The sequence below is a fragment of the Podarcis vaucheri genome (assembly GCF_965113315.1).
Source record: "Podarcis vaucheri genome assembly, chromosome: 3".
Lineage (NCBI taxonomy): Eukaryota > Metazoa > Chordata > Lepidosauria > Squamata > Lacertidae > Podarcis > Podarcis vaucheri.
In genome coordinates, this window is record NC_138761.1 from 25,755,862 (window position 1) to 25,775,870 (window position 20,009).

The window sequence follows — 20,009 nt, forward strand, 5'->3', positions numbered from 1 at the left end:
AGTGGCTGGTGAAGCCCAGCCAGATAGACAGGGTATAAATAATAAATTTATTATTATTATTATTATTATTATTATTATTATTATTATTATTATTATTATTAAAGGTAAAGGTAAAGGTATCCCTGACCAACAGGTCCAGTCGTGACCGACTCTGGGGTTGCGCGCTCATCTCGCTCAAGAGGCCGGGAGCCGGCGCTTGTCCGAAGACAGCTTCCGGGTCACGTGGCCAGCGTGACGAAGCCGCAGCTGGCGAGCCAGCACCAGCGCAGCACACGGAAACGCCGTTTACCTTCCCGCTGGAGAGCGGTCTCTATTTATCTACTCGCACTTTGAGGTGCTTTCGAACTGCTAGGTGGGCAGGAGCTGGGACCGAGCAACGGGAGCTCACCCCGTCGCGGGGATTCGAACCGCCGACCTTTCGATCAGCAAGTCCTAGGCTCTGTGGTTTAACCCACAGCACCACCCGCGTCCCTATTATTATTATTATTATTAATAATAATCTAGGAGAAGGAAAACTCTGGTCTTAAACCTCCACTGCCTTGCAGGATATCTTCAGGAGAAGAAAAGTCTGAAGAGTAAACCCTACACAATTCTAGAATGGATTTCCTAAGGCGGTTGGATGGTGCCTCCTTCCAGCAACTCCTGCAGCCAAGCTGGTGCCAAACACATTACTCCATTTTCCTTTGGGCCACATCAGCGGGGCCAAGAAAGGGAGTCTTGTCATCTGGGCAGCCCAGGGCCTCCATGCACACTGCCATTACTTGTGCCCCAGAGTGGTCACTTCAGTGCTGCTAAAGGAGCAGTTTGACTTCACCCCCAGAGGCGCACTCCATTGTCTCTCGAGACAGACGAATGCCAACAAGGTAAAATCACAAGTGAGGACAGTGCTCTTGCGCTCAGGTCCTGCTTTCAGGATTCTCACAGGCATCTTGTAGGCCACTGTGAGAGCACATCTTTGTCAAAGTCAATGTCTTGACTGAAGGGGGTGATTTCCAAAGTGGCCTGTGGGGTTTAGGGCAAAATGTTGGGCAAAATAGGTTCCCAAGCCCTGTATTTGCTGAAGGGGGTGTAATGCTGTGAGTCTCCACTTGTGCTCAACCTGTATAATTGTGACTAAATGCGACTATTTTACAAAATACATGTAGGCCTCCAGTTCCATCATTCAGAGGAAACAGAACCTGGGTTTTGCACCACTCAGAAAGCTGGGACATGAGTAACAGCATTCCTGATGACTGATCAAGGCTAAGATTTAGATTTGTGCATCTTCAGGGTTCAAGACCTGGATCCCCTCCTGCCACTGCGAACAGAAATGTTCCCATGGCTACAAAAGCATTTCCAGCTGAAAATTCCTTTTCTGGTGAAATGTGAGACTGCATGTTCTCATTTTTCTTTTTTTAAAAAAGGTTTGTGCTTAGTGTTCTCATTTCTGCCGATAATCCCAGGTTTCCTGCCACCCAAAGTTCATCAGTCCACGAGAGATAAAGCAGCATTCGTGCTTGAAGGCATTGTCACTTTAATTGAAGCCCTACTAAAAGCACAAAATGCAGCGCATCCTTCTTAGATAGGCTCCTCATTACTGTTCATAATGATTCTCCAACACATCTGTTCCATGAAGCGAAATGTGGAGATCCCGGTTCAAGGCAAATTCAGGGGTGAACATGTAAACCTTTTCAAGACACCTTCCAAAGCTGAAATGAAAATCTTTGGGAAATAACTGCAAAGTAACCCCTTGAAAACTGAATAATAAAAAGAGATATTTTTCTGCATTCATCTACAATACACAAACACACACACATTTCACATAAAATTTCCAAGATTTGGTTTTCTGTGAAACGTTTTCCTTCCCAAAATGCTTGTCTGAATGGCATTTTCCTGATAGCCCTTTTGTCTTCCATTCCACATGTAAAATTGCCTGGAACAGAAACAGCAATAGAGAGAAGAAAGGCAACAAGAACGAACTTCAGTTTCTTCAACAGTATTGGCACTCCCACTTCACAGCTGAGCCCATTTGGTGTATTTTCAAGCCGCAATATAATTGTTTAATACTCAGCGCTATGTACAGATTTACTTGGTGATGAAATCATGCTCTACAAGAGAGAAACAAAAATGAAATGTGTGCATGTTTCCTAGACCAGCTTGTTTTTCTCTAGGAAGAATCAATGGGAAGTATTTGTTGTTGTCTTCTGCCAATGCTGAACTGGACCCTAATGGAGATGGACGGACCCCCAAAAGTTCAGAGTTCAGATTCAGTTCATATAAACATTCATAAGTTTATTTGGCGTATCAAACTATCAGATACTTTGGAAATCTTCATAATAAAGCTTTCCATGTATTTATTGCATTTGCACCAGACACACACCCCCAAGGCCCCCGTCTGTGCAAAACATTGAAAGTATGGGGTGCCGCAGAAAGAATGTTGTTTGTCAAGGGACCCAAAAAGGTTGTAAACCTTTGGCCTGGGCAGTCAGGAAGGTTTTTAACTTTATCCTTTGAAATATACTTGGAGTCGAGAGTGGATTTCATGCTCTTTATTCAGCTCATAGTGGTGAGGAAGAATGGAAGTTTCCCCAGAATGTCTGCTTTATATACATTATTTACACAATGGGCCCCACATGATTGGCTAATTCTGGGATTCACCTGTAGGCCAATCAGGTTGCGGATTCACTTCCATCTGAAGCTGGATTGGGTGGTTCCAGTGGACCAATCAGACTGCTGCATTCTGGGTCCTGTTGTTCAAGGACCAATCAGACTGCTGCATTTTGGATCCTATTCAACTCAGTACATAACATCCTTAATGTCAACAGCGAGGGAGTGGTCAGTGATAGTGCAACAAAATCCTGGAAGGGGTGGAAATTGGGGTCAGGGGACACACACCAGGAGCATCCCCCAACCCCAGTTTCAACAAGATTTCTTTGAGGGGAAGGTTAGAAAAAACAGTTCCATGTTTTTTCCCTGCCATTGTTTTTTTTAAATAATAATAATAATAATACGAGACCTACCTATTTGAATGAACTGGTAATCTCATCTATTGCCTTTTTCATTCTGACCAAAAGAATGGAGGAATTTGCTTTGCTGTTTTCCTGTGAAGCTAACTCCTCCTGCTGCCTTCCAACAGCCTAATACAATTTTATATAGATGTGGCCTCGGCGGCTGCAAAACAGGTTAACCATTTAACAGATGCGTGTATAGAGCTTGCAAGCCAATAAGGCTGGTCGCAAATGTAGTTTGTCAAAGCTTGCGGAAGAGATCAATACTGATTTTTATGTTCTGAACTTGAACTCCCTGTCCAATATTTAATGAAAAGTTAAGCAAAGCTGTTCCCCACACACAGAGAGACACACAAAGTGGTCTTTCCAAATCTAGCAGGAACAAGAGGCAGAGGTCCAACCACTTTCTTTCCTCCTCCACCCCAGACTCTGGTTTTTCCCTCCATCTCCTCCCCGCCGCCCATCTCCTGCTTGCTTGGAAGTTATTATTGTTTTGCATGGCATGTTCCCAAGACACTCAAGCAGGACAGTGAAATTATTCACTGGCTTTACTGTACTCTTCCCACCAGTCAGTCATTTTTTTATTTTTTTATTTTTTATAGGTTTAAGAATCCAGCCACTGCTGCTGCTGCCACCTCCGCTTCCCAGCAAAATTCTTACTGGGGTTTCACCAATCCCTCGGCCACCTCCCTCATTCCTGGGCAAGATCAGGAAGAGGGGAAGAAGAAGAAACGAAGGCCAAGCTCAACATGACTCCTGCTGAGTAATAACGGTCCTTTTCCACCCGCAGATGGTCAGGCAAAAAAGAAAAAGAAAAAGAATGAGAGCTTTATAAGTCGGACAGTGACATGCTGGTTCTCGGAACCCCTGTCTGCCCTGCCCTCTGCAGGAGTTATTCGTCGCCACAGCAAATAAGGTTTCTGCTGTGTGAGGCAGGGCGTGCAGATCAGAACGTGCGACGCACCAGATAAATAAAAATACTCAGGGCTGTGTGCGCCAGAAATCGAGGTCAATACAGCAGATTTCTAAGAACGGAAGAATAGGCCAGGCTTTGCCACTGCTACTTATGCTGTTTTCTGCTAAGAGCAGTTCAGGCAGCAGTGCCCATAGCTGGATCCAATCATAAAAATTGTGACATCTGGTCTGTGCATAAAATAATGGGATGAAATGTCCTAAGATATATATTGTCTGAAGATTATTCTTTTTTCTTTTTCATTTTTTGCCTACAGCGGTCTCTGATTTTCCAGCGGATTCCAAATCCGAGTACACTTGCAAAAAATGTAATAGTTTTACCATATTGGTATTCTCCTCTCCCTAAATAAGAGAGCTCCTCAAAAATGCAACTTTTCTATCCCACAGGAAATTCCAAATGAAGTCATTTCATGGAACGAAATGTTTCTACTCAGACATGTTGTTCCAATGTCTTCAATCAGGGCTGAACATTTCAGCCCGCTCTGTCATTTTTGTTTTATTTAGCTGTTCGTAGTACAGTGGCAAAAGGAGAAGCATTTATAGGGCAACGCAATATGTCTCATGAGCACGCTCCTAATTCTTCTGGGACTGTTCTTCTCAATGGGCCTTCACCTCTACTGGACTACATGTCCCACAATCCACTGCTCAGTTCTTCTTCTAGTCATTGCTTAGGGTGGCCACTTATACCTTGCTAAATGAGGAAATTGCATCACCAGAAAAGAAAACAATATTTTCATATGCATATTTAGAAACCATTACTATAATTTAAGGCAGGATGTGGGTGGCGCTGTGGTCTAAACCACTGAGCCTAGGGCTTGCCAATCGGAAGGTCGGCGGTTCGAATCCCTGTGACGGGGTGAGCTCCCATTGCTCGGTCCCAGCTCCTGCCAACCTAGCAGTTCAAAAGCACGTCAAAGTGTAAGTAAATAAATAGGTACTGCTCCGGCGGGAAGGTAAACGGCATTTCCGTGCGCTGCTCTGGTTCGCCAGAAGCAGCTTAGTCATGCTGGCCACATGACCCAGAAGCTGTATGCCAGCTCCCTCAGCCAGTAAAGCGAGATGAGTGCTGCAACCCCAGAGTCGTCCGTGACTGGGCCTAATGGTCAGGAGTCCCTTTACCTTTTACTATAATTTAAACAGAAATCTGTCTCACCCTAGTGGGGAAGACTGTGGCCAGGTGATCTGTATGCCTCCTCAGTCTGCTATCTAGGTTCTGTTGACAGGCAACTTCAGGGTCCCTCCTGCTAATGGTTCTTTATCTTTAAGCCTGACTTGGACTTCAAATAGAAGATACCTTCAAACAGGGGACTAATTGTTATGCCACCTACATTAGGGTCTCAGCGTTCGGCTGAGGAGGTTTTTGATCCAGATGAGATACCAGTTGCCCCACTTGAGGGGGAACACCCAGGACTCCATTCTGCAGTGCCCTAGTGGCTCTTCCGTTACCCTCAGAGTCTGAGGACACTTGTCCAGCAACTCTAGAATCACACAGGAGCATGCAACTGCTGGGGTCTTTAAATATTGTGAACCGCTCTCCCACAAGAATGGAGTCTCTGGAAGGTCAAGCCATGATAGTCCTCCTTCAGAGGACTCAGCCTTTGCTGAGACAACATCATCTTCAACTGACATATCAGGGGAACCATTTGGTTTTTGACTTTGGCCCAGAAAATCAGATATTGATTTTCCCACTTATTAATACTCAACACAGAGCAGGAGATCCCATTTGTATTGCCAGCTATTTTACATCACCAATGCAAGTGTAAGCAGAACGCTTTTCCTATCTGCTTCAACTTATAAATGTGCCAAACCAAGTGAGAATTATGAGTGTGTGAACAACTTTAAAAACTGAAAAGTCAAACTATCATCCAGGACCATCTGCCACCTGATCACCACTGAGCTGTTGAATTCTCAGGACATGATATTGGCCCTGAAACAGCCTCATGCGAGTGCTGTTGGAATTACAAAAGTGCCCTTAGACATTCCAGCTCTGCACCACTAATATTGCTCTTTGAAGAGAGGCAGATATTAGCACAGGAGGCCCAAACAAAGCATCTATTATATCCACGTGTACCTAACTAGATCCACATGGATACTTGGAAGGAAACTCATTTTCATGTCGTCATGCAGCATGTAAACTGGTCATGGCTGCATATATGTTTGAACAAGATGAAACCTTCACAAACTGCTAATAACGTTGTTGGGAGCTGGAGGAACACCTCCTATAATAGGACACCGTTGCCAGAAACTCCCCATGAGGCCTACCATAGGACATTAAGTGGCAAATATAGGCCATCCTCACTCAGGACAGTGTTTATGCAGTTTAAAGGAGTTGGCCAGAGCAGATACGGCTGGGTAAGTCACTGTAAGGTTAGGCTTCTGTGCTCATAGCAGAGAATGGTGATGCCAGGTTTTGACACAACACTGATTTCCTTGCGGATCTACAGTGTGAATTTCATTTAAGCCCCAAGCCAAGTCTGTGGAACCCCACAGTAGATGCCTTAACATCATGTCCACATACAGTTCGGAAATAGGATATAGAAGATAAGAGAAAACACATTTGGTTTTGGTTTAACGTTAAGTCCTTGTTCTGGTCGTGTTTGTTATCCTGGAGCCCATTATACGACACTGTTTTGCGTTATACAAAGCTGTGGCGAAGCATGTCAGAAATGCACTTTGAAGGGTAATGTAACTTCATATCCAAAACAAATACTGGTGTATGGTAAAGAGCTGTACACAAGAAGCAGGTATTTTGAATTAGAAGTTCTGCAGGGAGTTGACTCTTTTCAAAGATCCAATTAGCTGTCAAATTATCTCCCACACAATGTATACAAATATTCCTAACCAAACTTCACTGGAAAATGGATTCTCAGTGCTTCTATTTACCTAATACTTGACACAAGGATAACAACACACATACAAATTTAAAATAAAAACACATGGAGAATCCCCCCCCCTAAAATGAATAAGAAACAGATGCATTCTTTAATAAGATTTCTGCACCTACTATTTTTTACCCCTTAAGATGTTTTTCTCCATCTGTCTATCTGTCTCTTGTCTGCTCTAAAATACAGCAGTACAATACTATTAAATTATATTCCTATGTGTCTGGCAAAGTTAATTTTCAGCCATGTAATTGTAGCCTTAAATTGCATGAATAAAGCCCCATTTGAGCATTAGCAGCTCATACAAATACCATCCGCTGTGTCCTGTCAACTCAATCCACTGTGTAGCCACAACTGGTATGCTCTACCTCTGTACACCTCTTAAAATGCTGGGATTGTTCATGGGAAGAACTCTGTTGCCCTCACCTCAGGTCCTGCTGACGGGCATCAGGCTAGCTGTTATGAGAACAGGATGCTGGACTAGATGGGCCTTTGGCCTGATCCAGCAAGCCTCTTATGTTCCATATGTTGGTTGGGAAGATCTGAAGTGCTAAGTCAGCTGTCTGGGGCAGCCAGAAGTCGTGTAGGTTCCTCATTCAAAAAGAGCTCTGTTCAAGCATTATACCTGAGAAGGAACTATCAGTGTGTAGTCGGGCACAAAGCCACACATCACACACACACACACACACACACACACACACACACACACCATCCATGTCCACGTTCACCCAGTCGCAAACCTTCCCATGTTTGAGTAGGGAAGGTGTGAAGGAAGCTCTCTGAAACACAGGGTTCCCTAAAGGCTTCTGCTAACATCCACATGAATGTGGGTAGAATATTACCTCCAGACCTTCCTTGATCAGCATGGGAAGGTCTGGAATAGAGCTGATGTTCCCAGGGATGCTTGGGCTGGGCGTCATGCATGACCCTGTGCCCCCTACATCAGTAGCTTCTTTGAACATAATGTCTGACCACCTTGCAAAACATGGGTTCTAAATCATGCAGGGAGCAGATTTAGGCTCAGAAGGCTCCCTGCTTCAGATCTTCAGCCTCAACAACTGGACAGCACAGTCTCTTGGGGCCGTGGAAACGGGACGGGATTGAACTAATGAATCCCACCAGCAGAAACCCTGCCCAAGGTCTTCTGGTTGTGCCACGGGGGTCTCCACTCTCCTCACCCCATGCCCTGCCCCCCATACACACACCAAAATTGACTCAGGGGGTCAGGAGAACCCCTGGATCAGCACACAGAGGAGAGGAGAGATTGTTTCCTATGGCAAGCTAAAATCCTTGCACTGATAGAAGGATCAGGAGAACACAAAGCTTAATTCCTCTGAGATGTTCATTGAACAAGTGAGGAGAGAGAAAGTGAAAGGGCCTTCAATCTCATTCGTATTGAATTTAGTTCTCTTCTAAGAGAGTATATTGTAGGCCATGTGGCAATGTTCAACAACTATAAAGCACAGCAAAAAAGAAGTGAATATTTGTTCTCAGGATCCTCTGTGGGAAGCCACAACTTTTAAAATGCTTATTAGTGCTCTAAACATGTGGCATGAATGCAGCCTTAGTCCATGTCACACGGTCCCTCTCAGGCCTAGCTGAGGGTTCAGGCTTTAGGATCCCTGATACAAAGTGATGCTGAAGCTACTTGAATGTGTAAGAAAGAAACTTGCCAACAAATCGTTATAAAACATCCCATCATAGGCTCAGACTGAGGAAAACCACAGCTGGCCTCTAAGTAACAGCACAAAAGCCAAGATGTAATTGAATGACAACTACTGGAAAATAACTGGATGGCAGTTGCCATATCCTGAGGACTTCTAAAATGCAGCGCTCAGGCCAAGTACAAGTCAAAAGGAATTATACTGAGTAATGAAAACAAACTACTTTTAAGAATGCATGTAGGTCACCACGACGAACCAACACTGCCCTCCCCGCAAAGCTGAAAAACCTTACACTTTTCTTTTTGAGGAGGGGAGGGGGAGCACTCACACTTTCATTGCTCTTCACAAACATTTCTAATTTGTTTCAAGGCAGGCCAGCAGCTATGGTAGCCTGGTGCAAACTTTCCACTCAGAAGCGTACATGGATATCTTAGGATTGTAAAGTGAACCTAAATGTGAGGTTCTGGAAGAAGAAGAAAATGCTTCCCCAGTCTTCTAAAACTGTGAAGAATCAAGAGCCTTGATTTCATATCCCTGTTCTCATGTTTTGAGCTGCTCTGGGCCTCAGAGTTTTCTCCATACTAGAGTTATCATCCAGTTCTGTTCTTCCCCCTTTCGTGATATTTGAGAAAGAGATAGAAGTGGCATATTTTAGGCTTACTGCGCAGCTCAGTCCAAATAATGAATTTGCCCTAATATTCCTAGTGCCTATAGGGTCCAGATTTGAAGGGAGAGATTACCTTCAAAATTGAAAATGATTTACTGCAGATCTTGTTCATTTATTTTTATTTATTCATTAAATTCCTATACCACCCTTCATCCAAGGATCACAGTGAGGTTTAGAATATAAAAATCTTTACATCTGTCTTTTTAAAATGGTAGATACCAGCAAGGTTAAGCCATCTTTCCATAGCCATGCATACTCTGGATTTTTCTATATTTGGTATTTCATTTTTTAAAAAAAACAAGAAAAAAAACAAGGTTGCCTTCCCCATCCTTATCCCGATAATTATCATCCATCAGGGTGACTAAGGTAAATTCCATCCCATTACCAGGCTTGAACTCAGTTTGAATGGGTCATGATAGTCTGTTTCATCCAAGAGTACAATTCAAGGCCCCTGTCTGCTCTCTCTTCTTAACGTTATTTTCTCTTCGCGCAGGATTTGGCTAATCAGCCTCCAAACAGCGGGTGCCTTTGAAAAGAAGGCTGACAGTCTTTCAAACAGAGGACTGTCCTCTGTAAAGCAGGACACATGGCCATGGAATGGGTATTTCTTATATGACAGCATATCCTATCGTCGGCACGGGATTGGTGCTAGGGGAAGCTCTCTCTGTGAAGGCCGCACGGTTAAGTGCACAGGCTTTGACAGTCTGAAAAAGCCCTAAACCCAAACTGTAAAAGCAGTTTTTGACACAGCTTTAGTGTAAATTGATCTTTGGCTGAGTTGGAGAAAAAATCTTTTTTTAAAAAAAAAAAGAAGTCAAGAATTTAAGTCCTTTGGCTGAACCAAGCCAAATACTTGACACTCTAAGATCCTGACATTACGTCAGCTGTATCCCTTTAAAACAAGTATTGTGCCTTTATTAGATTCCATTGAGGCCACATATGTGTGACCATTTTCTGACAGTTGTTGTAACACCATGAATATGCCTGCAGAAGCACAATGAGGAATATTTATGCGGCCAAGCTCCAGGGCATTTTAAAAAAACCAAAAAAAAACCCAGTTGTAATTCCTGTCGTGACATATTGGAAAGCATTTTTAGAACCAAGAACTGGAACACACACCCGCAGAGTACATGACTGCCTGAATGAAACTTTCAAAGATTCCATCTGACTCATGGCCAAGCAATGGCAAGTCATTCCCTGGGATTCCACTGACATAGCATGTTTATTAAATGAAGTAGAAACGCAGGTGGCCATCCTGCAGGATTGGTGCTGTAAGCAGCAGCGAGGAGTTGTGTGGCACTGCCAGACATCAACAGGAAGATTTAGGGACCTTGCTGTGGCACAGGGTTATGGCCTCTGCCCTCCTCCCTTGCTTGATCGCTCAATAGATTAGAGGCAAAACGAAACTAAGGGTATGTTGAGCATCAAGGGGAATGGGTAACAAATGTGTGAGAAAGGATGGATTTGTCAAGGCTGGTGACTTGGGGTCAAGCAAAAGAAGATTCAGTCAGATCAGTGAACGCTTGCCTTATCTTCCTTAAACTACCTCCCACTGTTGGGTGAGAGCACTGAGGCCTGGTACCTCCCCCCAACACAGTGTTGCCCGGGATTCATTGCTCCGGTCTCCCGTCACACTGATGTGGTCCATATCTAGGGACATGAGCACACGACAAGCAGAGTTCAAAAGCAGAAGCTCAGCTTTGAGGAGTAACATCTAAGCCTAATTTATTGCAAATTAAATCAAACGTAACAGAGCGAAGAAAACATGGCTCCTCTCTCTGTCTTTCTTCCTCAGAGAGAGAGAGAGCTGCAAAAGCAATAGCTATACAGAACGGAAACAGCGTATCTCAATTCCCTCTCACAAGACTCCAACAATCAGTGCTAGAATGTAAACAGACATGTGACATGTAACAATTCCACACACATCTGCAGCACAGGAAGAATGGAATTCTAAAAAAAAAAAAAAACCATGGGCCAATTTTGACCTGACCTGTCATTGTGATCTGTCAGTCACCTGATGTCATGATGAGATCAGGTGACCTGTTTTCTTTTGCCCACGCATCTTGAAATCTAATCGGACAGGCTAATCTAATCTAACCTGGATTAATCTAATCTAAATCTAATCACACAGTACTTTGCAAGCGCAACCAATCTGTCGATTGAAAGCACGCACAAAGTGTTGTGCTTTGGCAAGCAATGACAATGAGGATGGCACTTGCAATTTTTTTAAAAAAAAGTTTTTATTTATACTTTTCAAGTTTATACATTTCATTCATTTTACAATCAATTTAACATTTCAAAATTTGACTTCCTTGCCCCTCTTTCTGGGGTTCCTTAAATTTATTTTTTAATATCTTCTGCATATCCAAATTCATTTAACTTGCTCATTTAATTATCTAGTTTAAATATATACTCTTATGAAATTGCAGGCTATTACAATAATCCTGCTAATGTCTTTATCCGTTTGCAAGTTATCTGTAAATATTCAGGAAACCATTTCCATTCTTTTATAAAAAGTATACAATCAAGGTGGCACTTGCAATGGGGTAGCACCAGCAAATGCTGGTGATCAGCTCATTGGTGGTGCATGCAAAGTGCAAGCCCTGTGGGAGCAACATCTTGTAGCCCCATGGGCCAAACTGCTGTTTTAGATGTCAATGTGTGCTGCAGAGGTGTGGTATGTGCAGACTTCTAGATGTTGTTGTTTAGACATTTAGTTGTGCCCAACTCTTCATGACCCCATGGACCAGGGCACACCAGGCACTCCTTTCTTCCACTGCCTCCTGCAGTTTGGTCAAACTCATGTTAATAGCTTCGCGAACAATGTCCAACCATCTCGTCCTCTGTCACAGAATCATAGAATCATAGAATCATAGAGTTGGAATAGACCACAAGGGCCATCGAGTCCAACCCCCTGCCAAGCAGGAAACACCATCAGAGCACTCCTGACATATGGTTGTCAAGCCTCTGCTTAACGACCTCCAAAGTAGGAGACTCCACCACACTCCTTGGCAGCAAATTCCACTGTCGAACAGCTCTTACTGTCAGGAAGTTCTTCCTAATGTTTAGGTGGAATCTTCTTTCTTGTAGTTTGGCTCCATTGCTCCGTGTCCGCTTCTCTGGAGCAGCAGAAAACAACCTTTCTCCCCCCTCCTCCTTTTATATATTTGAACATGGCTATCATATCATCCCTTAACTTCCTCTTCTCCAGGCTAAACATGCCCAGCTCCCTTAGCCGTTCCTCATAAGGCATCGTTTCCAGGCCTTTGACCATTTTGGTTGCCCTCCTCTGGACACGTTCCAGTTTGTCAGTGTCCTTCTTGAACTGTGGTGCCCAGAACTGGACACAGTATTCCAGGTGAGGTCTGACCAGAGCAGAATACAGTGGCACTATTACTTCCCTTGATCTAGATGCTATACTCCTATTGATGCAGCCCAGAATTGCATTGGCTTTTTTAGCTGCCGTGTCACACTGTTGGCTCATGTCAAGTCTGTGGTCAACCAAGACTCCTAGATCCTTTTCACATGTACTGCTCTCAAGCCAGGTGTCACCCATCTTGTATTTGTGCCTCTCATTTTTTTTGCCCAAGTGCAATACTTTACATTTCTCCCTGTTCAAGTTCATCTTGTTTGTTTTGGCCCAGTTCTCTAATCTGTCAAGGTCGTTTTGAAGTGTGATCCTGTCCTCTGGGGTGTTAGCCACCCCTCCCAGTTTGGTGCCATCTGCAAATTTGATCAGGATTCCCTTGAGTCCATCATCCAAGTCGTTGATAAAGATGTTGAATAAGACCGGGGCCAAGACAGAACCCTGTGGCACCCCACTAGTCACTCTTCTCCAGGATGAAGAGGAACCATTGATGAGCACCCTTTGGGTTCGGTCAGTCAGCCAGTTACAAATCCACTGAGTGGTAGCATAGTCAAGACCGCATTTTACCAGCTTCTTTACAAGAATATCATGGGGCACCTTGTCAAATGCCTTGCTGAAATCAAGGTAGGCTACATCCACTGCGTTCCCTTCATCTACCAGGCTTGTAATTCTGTCAAAAAACAAGATCAGGTTAGTCTGACATGACTTATTTTTCAGAAATCCATGCTGACTATTGGTGATCACAGCATTCCTTTCTAGGTGCTCACAGACTGTTTGCTTAATGATCTGCTCCAGAATCTTCCCTGGTATTGATGTCAGACTGACTGGGCAATAATTATTTGGGTCCTCTCTTTTCCCCTTTTTGAAAATAGGAACAACATTTGCCCTCCTCCAGTCTGCCGGGACTTCGCCTGTTCTCCAGGAATTCTCAAAGATGACTGCCAGTGGTTCTGAGATCACATCTGCCAGTTCTTTTAATACTCTTGGATGCAGTTCATCTGGCCCTGGAGACTTGAATACATCTAAACTAGCCAAGTATTCTTGTACTATCTCCTTAGTTATTCTGGGCTATGTTTCCTCTGCTGAATCATTTGCTCCAAATTCTTCAGGTCAGGCATTGTTTTATTTATCGGAGAAGACTGAGGCAAAGAAGGCATTGAGGAGTTCAGCCCTTTCTGTGTCCCCTGTTTGCATTTCACCATCTTCTCCTCTGAGTGACCCCACTGTTTCTTTGTTCTTCCTTTTGCTACGAACATACCCATAAAAGCCTTTTTTGTTGCTTTTAACCTCTCTAACAAGCCTGAGTTCATTCTGTGCTTTAGTTTTTCTGACTTTGTGTCTACATGTGCTGGCTATTTGTTTGAATTCCTCTTTAGTGGTTTCCCCCCTTTTCCATTTTTTGTACACATCCTTTTTTAATCTTAACTCAGTTAAAAGTTCTTTAGATAGCCACCCTGGCTTCTTTAGGCACCTTCCATGTTTCCATCTCATTGGTATTGCCTGAAGTTGTGCTTTTACTATCTCCCTCTTAACAAACTCCCAGCCATCATGAACTCCCTTCCCTTTTAGTATTACTGTTCATGGGATCTCACCCAGCACTTCCCTAAGTTTTATGAAGTCGGCTTTCTTAAAGTCAAGAAATTGAGTCCTAGTATGCTTGGCTGCTCCTTTCCGCTGTATAGTAAACTTCAGAAGAGCATGATCACTCGCGCCTAATGATCCTTCCAATTCTACCCCACTAACCAGGTCATCAACATTGGTTAGGACCAGATCTAAAATGGCTGTTCCTCTTGTTGCTTCTCCCACTTTCTGGACAATGAAGTTGTCTGCAAGGCCAGTGAGGAATCTGTTTGACCTTATGCTCTTGGCTGAGTTTGACATCCAACAAATATCCGGGTAATTGAAGTCCCCCATTACTACTATCTCCCTTCCTTTTGTATGCTTGGCCATCTGTTCCAGGAAGGCATCATCTATGTCCTCCGTTTGGCTTGGGGATCTATAGTAAACTCCCACAATGAGGTCTCTGTTATTCTTCTCTCCCTTAATTTTGACCCAAATGCTCTCACTTTGGCTTTGAGGTTCTAAATCTTGGATCTCTTCATAGGTATACACATCCCTGACATATAACGCCACTCCTCCTCCTTTCTTCTCTGGTCTGTTTCTCTGAAATAGTTGTATCCCTCCATTATTACATTCCAATCATGGGACTTATCCCACCAGGTTTCAGTGATGCCTATTATGTCATATTTAGTTTGCTGTACCAAGAGCTCAAGCTCATCTTGTTTATTTCCCATGCTTTGCGCATTAGTGTACAGACATTGAAGTCCATTAATCATTCCCCCGTGTCTCTTATTTAAGGATTTTTTCCTCCCACCACTAGGTCTGCGTACTGTTTGCTCCATTTGGTCTATGACATTTGGATGATCATCTTCATCAATTGATAGACTCCAACGTTCAGAAACACTGTCTCCCTCCCCCACATTAGTCAGTTTAAAGCCCTCCTGATGAGGTTTCTGAGATTTTTGGCAAAAACATTCCTCCCAACCGTTGTGAGGTGCAGCCCATCGCTTGCCAGAAGTCCATCTTCAAGAAACTGCAGTCTGTGATCTAAGAATCCAAACCGTTCCTGTTTACACCATTTGCGAAGCCAGCTGTTCACTTCCACTATTTTTCCCTCTCTCCCTGGGCCACGTCGTTCAACTGGGAGGACAGATGAGATGACAATTTGTGTATTTAATTGCTTCAATTTCCTGCCCAGAGCCTCGTAGTCTCTTTTGATCTTCTGGAGGCTATTGCTTGCAGTGTCGTTGGTTCCCACATGAACCAAGAGGAAGGGTCGTCCCCTTCTCCTTGTGCCCTCAATCTTTCCCAACATCATGGTCTTTTCCAGGGAGTTGTCTCTTCTCATGAGGTGGCCAAAGTACTCTAGATTTTGCTGAACTGCAATTAACATCCTTCCCTTCCCTGACCATTGACCATGATAGCTAAAGTTGATGGGGGTTGAAGTCCAACAAGATCTGGAGGGCCCAGATTCCTCATCCCTGGTGCATTGCTTCCCTTACATAAAAATGTGGGAAGCCAGCCTTGCTTTGTTTGAGGTGGGAGGGTGGGGGCTGCTCATTCTGCTAAGTGGGATCCTGAGCTTCTCACCCAAAGTTCTGCCCTGAAGACCCCACTGAGGGGATTGAAATTCCCTACCATTTTGTTGCAATGTAATCCTGGCCAAGTGTATAAAAGAGAAAGGAGGGAAATTCTCATCAGCTGGGATGACAACATTGATGGGTCACAAGAGCAGACACCTGCATGGGAAATGCCTACTAAAACAAGTGAGAGGATATTCTCTTCCCACGCAATGCTTGTGGGGGAGCCATCTTCTGGTAAACTTGATATGACCAGTTTCCTTGGAAACTTTGACATGGGTTCCAGGCCAAGCAGCAGGGGAGATGAGAAGGTTTCAGGTTTTCAATAAATCAAATGGCTTAGGGGGAAAATTGTTGGCTCATCCATCACAATGGTTTTGTTTTGTTTTTGGATGCAGCTTCTGACCTCTGTGTCCCAACTCCTTCACATGGCACGAAATAGAAGGAACCCAACTGAGTGATAACCGAAAAGGCTTATTCATGCAAACAAGCAAAGCAAACAAAAAACGTAGTTTCAAATAATAAGCTTTGCTGCCTTATGGCCGTCCATCAAGCTGCAGCAACTAAACTGCTTCTAAAATGTTTGGTTGAAGATAAGAAGAGTTCTGCTGAATCAGGCCAAAGGCCCATCGAGTCCAGCCTCCTGTTCTCACCATGACCTACTAGATGCCTGCAAGCAGGACCTGCAAGCAGCAATACAGTGGTACCTCTGGATACGAACAGGATCCATCCCGGAGCACTGTTCGCATCCTGAAGTGAACGCAACCCGCATCCATGTGTCTGCGCATGCGTGGGACGCGATGCGCCATTTCCACACAGGCGCATGACATCATTTTTGAGTGTCTGCACATGTGCGAGCGGCGAAACCCGGAAGTAACGCGTCCCGTTACTTCCAGGTCACCATGGAGCGCAACCTGAAAGCGCTCAACCTGAAGCAACTTCAACCCGAGGTATGACTGTAATAGCACTCTTGCCACCTGCAATTCTTCAGGCAGATAAGATGATATGCAAAAGATTGCCTGAAGAAAGTTTGAAAAGGCTAAGAAAATACGTTCATGGTGATACCAGCATAGATAGGTTGTTGCTTTCAAAGCATTCTTCAGATGTAAAGCCTCTGTGTTAACCAGTTTCATCATGCTCAGAATGTTTCCAAATGTCCATATTTTATTACGGTAGCCAACTCATAGAAGTCAGTATGTACCTATGTGCTCAGATTTTACAAGACGCCCTAAGGTTTGTTGCAAGAATGCCTTTGCTGGATCAAAAGCCATTCCGTGAGCAAAAAGCAGCACTGGACTTTTCCCAATTGTCTTTATTTGCAAAAGTTTGAAATGGAGTGAAGATCCTGAAAAATCTTAGTTTTAGAAGAAATCCACCAGAAGCGACTTTTTTCATTACACACTTTATTCTGATCACCATGTTGGTAAATCTAAATGTTTTATAGACTTGGGGTGTGGCAGCCCTCTACTTAATGATTTGTGGTCACCACAATTTTTGTCCTTTTGTTTCTAGGAGTGGGAAAGGACTCAGAGGTGGGGTGCGGGAACTGGGGGGGGGGGGAGACCAACCAAGGGCAACCCAGTCATTCAATGAAAGCAAATACGTGGTTTACTTTTACTTTACTTTCTTCCCAAATAAATTAATGAAGCTGATGAACTTTGGCCCCTTCATTAAGCTCGAAAGGCTGCAGAACCCGCCGACCTAATATTCCCCATAGCCCCCAGTGATGCTGACGGAACATTTTAAATGTGAGAACATAACATGCAAGTCAGACCTCAAATCCCCACGAGAGAATAAAGCAGACATTGCACGGATTAAATTTAACAAAACTCGGACTTTAAGAAGCTCATTCCCCTTGTCCTGACGGTAAAGGTCAAGAGAGGTCATCCTAAGCTCCTTTTCCTCTCTAAGTTTATTATGCTTTTCTTCCCCCGGCTCCCTCCCTTCCTTTTTTGTTAATATTGGCTTCTTACATACAGGGCAGTGCTTCTCCCCCTTTTTAAATTAATTTCAGTAACATTTGATAGCCAGTTCCACCAACAAAAATAATCAGATTCCCAAGAAAAAAATCTCTAGAGGCCCTTTCTGCAAACTTCAACCCAGGATAGAAAAGCCCTGTGCAAACTGCCGGTCGTTTAGCTCCAAAGATGAAAACTGGAAGCAGAAGGGAGATGCAAAAGACATTTGAGCACTGAATTCAGGACAGTGGCAGCCCAGTCTTAGGCCCAGCTACTTAGAAGTAAGTCACAGTGAGTCCAGTGGAGCCTACTCCTGTTCGGTGTGTAGAGCCTTAAACTCTTTCTGCACAGAATGGTTTAGTTCATTGACAGTGCGTTCATTATTCACTTAAGACCTGATTTAGCCAGTTGAGTCGGCGATTGGTTGGCCCTCCTGACCTCTGCAGCACCTGACAGAGACCTAGCCATCTGGTCTCCATTTCTTTCCCCTTTCAAGTCCCTGGCTCCACTCTGAGGTCACATCTACACCATACATTTAAAGCACATTCGATGTGCATTTAAAGCACCAGGTTTCTTCCAAGGTGCTGGAAACTGTAGCTCTGTGGGGGATAAACTACAGTTCCCAGTGTTCTTTATGGTGGGGGGGAGAGCCATATGATTGTGATGTATGGGGTAGATTCTTGGCCACTACAATCTTCCTTTCCTGAGGTGCTCGTTTTGCTCTGCCCATTCTGCCCTAGCGTCTTTTTGCCCAGTCTATTGTACGGACAAGGTAGTTCAGCCAATAGCAGGGACAGACCCTTTGGATTAATGGAATTCAGCCAATGGCAATCAGCAGTAACCCAGGCAGGTAGCTGAACCAATGAATGCTAGAGGCTCTCACTACAAGGGGTGGTGCTATGGAAACCCTGCTATGTAGATTTGTAATGAACACAACTAACGTTTCCTCTCAAACAGAAATGTCTTGTCCCAAGTTCTCAAACTCAGGCAGGAAGCCCCAGGACAAATACTTCACTTCATTAGGTTCCCCGAGGCTAATATCTCAGCCTCGGTTCTCCCTCTGCTATGTGGGTATCATAATCCTAGACTTATCTCACAAAGACATTGTAAGTTTTTTCCAGAAAAATGTACATGCGCTACTTAAAGTGCATTGCTCCATACGTAGGTGCCAACAATGACTTCTAGCTTTAACGGGTTCTGTGCTATGGCTATGGATCAAGGGGAAACTTGAAGCAACCTTCACACCCTTTTCCACTAAGTCAAGATGACTGTATCTGTCTGGCTTCTCGTTTATCTCATTTTTCATCTCTGTGGAATTCTCAGACCCACATTTTGAGCAACTCACTTTCGTAACTGGTCTAGTTTCAAAATGCTTTAGTGGTTACAGATTGGTATAATCCAGTTCTGTCCTGTTGGAGTGGAGAGAATTGCAACAACCGAATGAACATATGTCAAGTTTGCCAATCTACACAATCTGGATCAAATTTTCAACAGTATACTAGTGTCAATGCCAGTTCCAGCTTGCGGGTGGGTGTTGAACAAAATTCCTTAAATTAGCTCCTTCCCTCCCTGCGTGGTCCTTCTCCATTATTATTACAAAATATCTAAAATACATAACTAAAACATCAATCCTTAAAAACTTCCCTAAACAGGGCTGCCTTCAGATGTCTTCTAAAAGTCAGATAGTTGTTTATTTCCTTGACATCTGAAGGGAGGGCGTTCCACAGGGAGGGTGCCACTACCAAGAAGGCCACCTGCCTGGTTCCCTGTAACTTCACTTCTCGCAGTGAGGGAACCAGCAGAAGACCCTCGGAGGAGGACCTCAGAGGGCTGAGCAATGTGGGTGGAGATGCTCCTTCTGGTATACTGGGCTGAGGCCATTTAGGGCTTTAAAGGTCAGCACCACCACTTTGAATTGTGAATTGCTACTACTAGATGTATATTTCATCTACCCTAAAAGGAGCTCAAGGTGGTGTAGATGGCTCTTCTCCCCATTTTTATCCTCACAACAGCCCTATGAGGTAGGTAGGCTAGGAGACAGTGATAGGCCTAGGGTAACCTAGTGAGCTTCATGACTGAGTGAGGATTAGAACCCAGTCTAGTCCAACCCCCACACTGACTCTTAGTCACTTTTGTCACTTTCCCCCTTCACTTACTCTCATAGTTTGAAAACCACAGTGAGGGCCAGACTACGCAAGACTTTGAAGAGCCTGTGATGGGGTATCCCCCCCCCTTTTTATGTCTTTCCAAAGGAGGTAGGGAGAAAAACACAAATTGTGATTGTGATGCTGAGGGAGGGAAAGGTCTATCCATTTCTTCCCATGCCATTTTCCTCATCTGAATTGGCCTTTTCCCAGTTGTTGTGTGCCCCC